Genomic DNA, 6,959 nt, shown 5'->3' on the forward strand with positions numbered 1-6,959 from the left:
ATATAGTTTACATTTCATAAAATCCACTCCATTTTAGGTGTGCCCTTAAGTGTTTTTTAACATAGAGTTGTGCAACCCTCACCATTGTCCAGTGGTTGAATATTTTCATGGTCCCAGTAAAATCTCTCTGCACATTCACAGTTAATCCTTGTTCACACTGGGAGTTGCAAACAACAAATAATTTACTTTGTCTTACAAGATTTGCCTTTTGTGCACATTTCAGATAAATGGGACCAGGCAATAAGTGGCCTTTCGTGGCCGGTCCCTTTTGCGTGGCCTGTCTTTGAGGGTTCCTCCATGCTATAACATGCATCAGTCCTCATTCCTTTTTACTGATAAACAGTATCCCGCTGTATGGATGTATTTTGTTTATCCATTTACCAGTTAGAGGACATTTGAGTTGTTTCCACTCTTTGGCTATGATGAATAAGGTTGCTTCTATTAAGTTTTAAAAGAAGCGAGGATTGCTTACTATAGAGAAACCACTTACAGGAGTTTTGGGGGTTTTGAGGGGATTGCTTATTAAAATAAGAAGACACAGGAGAACATGAAGATGAAAATAAATTCATCATTCAGATACACTCACGCTATTAATATTCCACACTTTTTTTGTTAAACATGTACACGATTTTTTCTTTATAATACTAAATCCTACATTTTTAAAAAATTATTTTCTTTTTGGGGCACCTGGGTGGCTCAGTTCAGCTCAGGTCATGATCCCAGGGTCGTAGGATCGAGATCTGCATCAGGCTCCCTGCTCCCAGTGCTTAAACCACTGAGCCACCCAGGTACCTCACAGCAGGGTTAGTCTTGTGAACATTGTCTTGTTTCATAGTGTCCTGGGAAGTCCACTTTTGTTAATGTCTATGGCCCGAAATTTTGAAACAATTTCTACATTTTAATGGAGAAATCATCTGGGTTCATCCAGAGAATTCCTGGGTTGAAGATGCCCTTTGGGTGAGCTATTTGTAATAAAATCATGGTCACCTCTTTCCTTCCCTCTCTCTCCATCTACCTCCAATCCCCGAATGGCCCACCTTCCATTTAGACCAGAGCTCTGAACTTCCTTCCCCGTCCCAGTGATGAGATGAACATGTACTGTGAGTCAAGGTATTCTAAAAAGTAGATGGTCTTAAAACCATAATGTCCCTAAGTAGCACTATTATGATCTATATTAGGTATGAATTTTCAAAGCACAAGATTCAGGTGTGCAAAAAAAAAAAAAAAAGTAACTTTAACTTTCTATACCAGAACTTAATTTCTCTCTCCAGCTGTGGTTTGCCAATCAGTTCTTGGTAAACCTGGTCACTTCAGAGTTTTCCCTCAGTCTCTTTGGGATAAATTAAAGGGGTCAATGTTCTACTTTAGGTTGTATTAGGAAAAATATAAGCAATATTTCTATCTTCTTTCTAAACAGAGCAAGGATATTAACCTTTTAACTTGCCTCTGAACTGTCTGCCTGGATCTTTCATGTTTTTATTTACAAATGTTAGTCACACCCTGATTATAAAACTCCTCCAAAGTACTGTGTTGTTTTCTTTTTTTGAAGACTTGTCCATATGTTTTACCTATTTCTTAACTCACTACTGCTTCTTACATCCCATTCCTTCTTCTTGAATTCAGTTTCCTTCTTCTCAAAATATATGTTTATTATTCATGCACTGAGAGTCTCCGGGCAGTACACTTTTAGACTTCATGTGCTATATTTTACCTTCTGGATTAAATTCGTTTTGCTGCTATAACAAATCACCACAGAGTTATTGGCTTAAAACAACAGAAATTTACTCACAAGTTTTGGAAGCCAGGAGTCTAAAACTTGTTTCAGCAGACAAAGGCCAAAATGTCAGAAGAGCTGGTTCCTTCTGGAGGTTCTAGGGGTGAATCCGTTTCCTTGACTTCTCTAGTGTCTTGAGATTGGCTAAATTCCCCAGCTTATGACCCCTTTCCTGAATCACTCTAATCTCTTGCTTCATCATTAGAAACCCAACTTCTTCCTTAGATCTTTTTGCCTTTCTCTAGTAAGGACTTCCTTGATTACATTTAGGGTCCACCTAGATAATTCAGAATAATCTCCCCATTTCAAGATCTGAATCTTAATCATGTCTGCAAGTTCCTCTTACTATATAAGGAAACGGTGACGTGTTCCAAGGACTAGAGCATGGCTATCTTTCAAGGCCATTATTCAGTCCATCACATACTGCTCTGTGGACCTCAAGGATCCACTACCGTTCCACATGTAAAATATATCCATTCCATCCCAACACCCATCAAATTCTGAACTCATTACAACTCAAGTCCAAAATCTCACCTAAATATTATCAGCTCAGAAGTCCCAAATCTTAAAATCTAAATAAGGTATGGATGAGAATCTGGTTATGACTCAGCCTCCAGCAAAATGTCTCTCTATTTAGGAATGTATACAACTAGAAAGCAAGTTATCTATTCCCAAAATACAATGGTAGGATGAGCATAGGACAACAATTATGGACATTCACGTTTCAAAAGGGGAAAATTTTTTTAAAAATTAAAAAAAAAGAAGAAAAGAAAGACATCATTGGGGGCGCCTGGGTGGCTCAGTGGGTTAAAGCCTCTGCCTTCGGCTCAGGTCATGGTCTCAGGGTCCTGGGATCGAGCCCCGCGTCGGGCTCTCTGCTCAAGCGGGGAGCCTGCTTCCTCCATTCTCTCTCTGCCTGCCTCTCTGCCTAATTTTGAGCTCTGTCTGTCAAATGAATAAATAAAAATCTTTAAATTAAAAAAAAAAAAGAAAGACATCATTGGTCCCAAGCAATTTTGAAATCCAACTAGGCAAACTCCAATTAGCTGCTTGCAGTGCCCAAGAACAGTCCTGTGTGGCTCTCTGCTCTGCCTTGGGCCAATAGTTGTGCACTCTGAGTTATCCTTTTCTTTTTCTTAAATAAGACCATGTGTTTGCAGTTGAGTTTTTTTTTTTTTTTAATCAGGCTGTTTACTGTCTGTAGAATTTTGGGGGTCCAACAACCTTCCTTCATTTAGTCCCATCTGTTCCTTTCTGCCCGAGCTGGCAGTGTTTCTACTGTCATTGTCAGAAACTTTGTTGGTCTCTTGTGTGGCCTGAGGATTCACTCCATTAAACCAAAGGCTCTCCCATGGGTCTTAACTGGACAATATCATTTCCATTCTTGGCCTCTGCTGAGATAACTAAGGAGATCCATAAGTCATATATCTAATCTCTTCAAAGAGCCCTCTCTGGGATTGAATACTCCAAATTTATGACCCTTTCCAGATCCTGGCAACAAGTTGTCCAGATATATCCACGACTTTCTCTCCAGACCATAGTTTCCTTACTTTTACCTTGTGGATAGACTGAGAATTTTTCAAATCATCAAGTCCTGGTTCCCTTCCACCTTTTTTAAAAACAGTTCTTCCTTAAATTTATTTCTTACCTCTCAGATTTTACTAAGTACTGCAAGAATAAGTCAGTTTGTACCTTCGACACTGTCTGCTAAGTATCTGAGCTCATTGTGTACAAATTCTACTTTGCACATAACTATAGGATACAGTTCACCTAAGCTTCTAACACTATATACCAAGGATCTTTTTTCCTCTAGTTTTCCATAACATGTATCTCATCTCCTTCACCAGCAGCTCCTTTAGCATTTTTATTTCTATCAACATTATGTTTATGATGATTTAAGTCTTCTTTTAAGATAATATATATCTTCTCTACCATGCTCCTCACTTCCTTGTGAACCATTACCAACAGCATCTTTAACATCTATATTTCAACCAACAGTCTCTTTGAAGAAATCTAGAATTTTTCTGTCATGTGTCTCAAAATTCTTCCAGGCTCAGTCCATCACCAAATTCCCCAACCAACTGAATGCTGTTAGTATTTCTTACCTTTATATCCTCTAAGTTGGATGACAATTTCTCAGGCTATAGAAGTCTAGTCTTTCTTCAGCACATTGGAGATATACTCCATTGCATTTCATCTATGTTGTGGTTGATGAGAAATCTCATTTTTATTTCCTTGCATGTACACAGATTTTTCTTTGTGAATTGAAGGTTTCCTCTTTTTCCTTTATGTTCTGTATATTTGTTGGCATATATCTAGGCCTGGATTTCTTTTCATTTATCCTATTTGCATCTCACTCTTTTTTAGTGTAAGGATTTGTACTTTTTTACAGCTCTTTGAAATTCTCAGCCATTTTCATTTTTAATATTGCGTCCTCTTCCCCATTTTTTCCTTCTTGGAAGTCTATTTGGAAGTATATTAAACCATGGGGCACCTGGGTGGCTCTGTCAGTTGAGCATCTGACTCTTGGTTTCTGCTCAGGTCATGATCTTAGGGTTGTGAAACTGAGCCCCACTTCCTGGCTCTGCACTGAGCATGGAGCCTGCTTAAGATTCTCTCGCCCTCGTTCTCCACCCCTCCCCCTCCAAAGATGTATATTAAATACCAAAGGAGGGGCGCCTGGGTGGCTCAGTGGGTTAAGCCTCTGCCTTCGGCTCAGGTCATGATCCCAGGGTTCTGGGATTGAGCCCTGCATCGGGCTCTCTGCTCAGCAGGGAGCCTGCTTCCCTTCCTCTCTCTGCCTGCCTCTCTGCCTACCTGTGATCTCTGTCAAATAAATAAATAAAATCTTAAAATAAATAAATAAATACCAAAGGAAACAATCAACAAAACTAAAAGGCAGCCAAAGGAATGGGAGAAGATATTGCAAATGATGTATCAGATAAAGGACTAGTATCTAAAATCTGCAAATAACTTACCAAACTCAACACCCTCCAAAATAAAAAATCCAATTAAAAAATGGACAAAAGACATGAACAAACATTTCTTTACAGAAAACATACAAATGCCTAACACATGAAAAAATGCTCATCACGCATCATCAGGGAAATACAAATCAAAACCATGATAAGACACCAGCTCACACGGATCAGAATGGCTAAAATTAACAACTCAGGAAACAACAGATGTTGGCAAGGGCGCAGAGAAAGAGGAACCCTCTTACAGTGTTGGTGGGAATGAAAACTTGTGCAGGCACTCTGGAAAACAGTGTGGAGGTTCCTCAAAAAGTTGAAAATACAGCTACCCTACCACCTAGCAGTTGCACTACTGGGTATTTATCCAAAATACAAAAATGGTGATTCGAAGGGGCACGTGCACCCCAATGTTTAAAACAGCAATGTCCACAGTTACCAAACCATGGAAAGAGCCCAGATGTCCATCGATGGATGAATAGATAAAGAAGTTGTGGTGTATATGTGCAATTGAATATTATTCAGAGGTCAGAAAAAATGAAATCTTGCCATTTGCAACAATGTGGCTAGAAGTAGAGTGTATTATGCTAAGCAAAATAAGTCAGTCAGAGAAAGACAAATACCATATGATTTTACTTACATGTGGAAATTTTTATTTTTATTTTATTTTTTAAAAGATTTTATTTAGGGGCACCTGGGTGGCACAGTCATTAAGTATCTGCCTTTGGCTCGAGTCATGATCTCAGGGTCCTGGGATGGAGACCCACATCCAGCTCCCTGCTCGGTGGGAGGTGTGCTTCTCCCTCTCCCTCTCCCCCTGCTTGTTTCCCTCACGTGCTGTCTCGCTCTCTGTCAGATAAGTCAAATCTTTATTTTTTTTTAAAGATTTTATTTATTTATTTGACAGAGAGAAAGAGCATGAACGAGCAGTGGCGGAGGAACAGAGGAAGAGGAAAACAAAGGGAGAGGGAGAAGCAGAATCGCAACTAGCAGAAAGCCCAAAGAGGGGGTCAGTCTCAGGATCCTGAAATCACTACCCAAGCCGAAGGCAGATACTTAATCAACTGAGCCACCCAGGTGCCCATAGAAGTTTTTTTTAAGACTGATTGATTGATTTTAGAGAAAGAACATGCGCAGGTCAGAGGAGGGACAGAGGAAGAGAGAAACCCAAGCGGATTCCGCACGGAGTGCAGAGCCAGACAGAGGGCTTAATCCCAGGGCGTGGCCCGGAGATCATTACCAAGAGTCAGATATTCAACCGACTGTGCCACCCAGGTGCCCCCCCGTAAGTAGAATTTAAGAAACAAAACAGATGAACATAGGGGAAGGAAGGAAAAATAAAACAAGATAAAAAAAGAGAGGGAGACAAACCATAAAGACTCTTAACTACAGGGAACAAACAAGGTTGCTGGAGGGGAGAGGGTGGGGATGGGGTAATTGGGGGATGGGCATTAAGGAGGGCACTTGTTAATGAGCACTGGGAGATATATGCAAGTGATGAATCACTAAATTCTACCCCTGAAACTAATACTACACTATATATTAACAAACTTGAAGTTAAATAAAATTTTGAAAGGAAAATAAATACAGTAAAATTAAATTGAAATCCTATAACCAAAAAAAAGTGTATTAAATCCTCTCGTTCTATCCCTTTTTCTTTAACCTCTTAATTTTATACATTTCTTTATCTTTTTGTGCTACATTTTCAGTAACTTCCTTAGCTCTAGCTTCCTTTTGTATTTTTTTTTTTGAGTTTTCTCTTCTGCTAGATTTTATATGCTATTTAACTACTAAGTTGAGTTTCTAGTTTGAATAATTACATATTTTGTATTATTAAAAGTTATGCTTTTTTTATTTTCAAATCTGCCCTATCCCTTTTGGTAGTTCCTTGTACCTTTTTTTTTCTACCATGGTTTATTTTTGTGTGTGTTTTATAGTTTGGAATGATGAAATCAAGTTCCTTGGAATTTTTTTTTAAGATTTTATTTATTTATTTGACAGACAGATCACAAGTAGGCAGAGAGGCAGGCAGAGAGAGAAGGGGAAGCAGGATCCTTGCTGAGCAGAGAGCCCGATGCTGATACCAATTCCAGGACCCTGGGATCATGACCTGAGCTGAAGGCAGAGGCTTTAACCCACTGAGCCACCCAGGCGCCCAGTTCCTTGGAATTTTATCTGTGTGAATTTCTTGAAACCTAGTGTATTAGTTTCTT

This window comes from Meles meles, chromosome 20 (assembly GCF_922984935.1).
Source record: "Meles meles chromosome 20, mMelMel3.1 paternal haplotype, whole genome shotgun sequence".
NCBI classification, from domain to species: domain Eukaryota; kingdom Metazoa; phylum Chordata; class Mammalia; order Carnivora; family Mustelidae; genus Meles; species Meles meles.